This window comes from Nannospalax galili, unplaced genomic scaffold (genome assembly GCF_000622305.1).
Source record: "Nannospalax galili isolate Female #2095 unplaced genomic scaffold, S.galili_v1.0 scaffold44, whole genome shotgun sequence".
NCBI lineage: Eukaryota > Metazoa > Chordata > Mammalia > Rodentia > Spalacidae > Nannospalax > Nannospalax galili.
Window position 1 is genome coordinate 9,622,046 of NW_008355789.1, and position 212 is coordinate 9,622,257.

Genomic DNA, 212 nt, shown 5'->3' on the forward strand with positions numbered 1-212 from the left:
TTGGGAGGAGCCCCTGGCTCCTTTCTTTAACCAGTTCCACCTATGTGAAGACAAGTCAAAGGTCCTGCTCGACCATGGTTAACTTTGCTTGGAAGCATGGAGGAAATGATTCCTCTGTGTTGACCCTCCTCTTTGTAGACTGGACACTGACTGGTTCAAGTCCATCTGGTGGGGTCTCCTTGGCCTCCTTGATCAAGAGGACAGGTGACCCA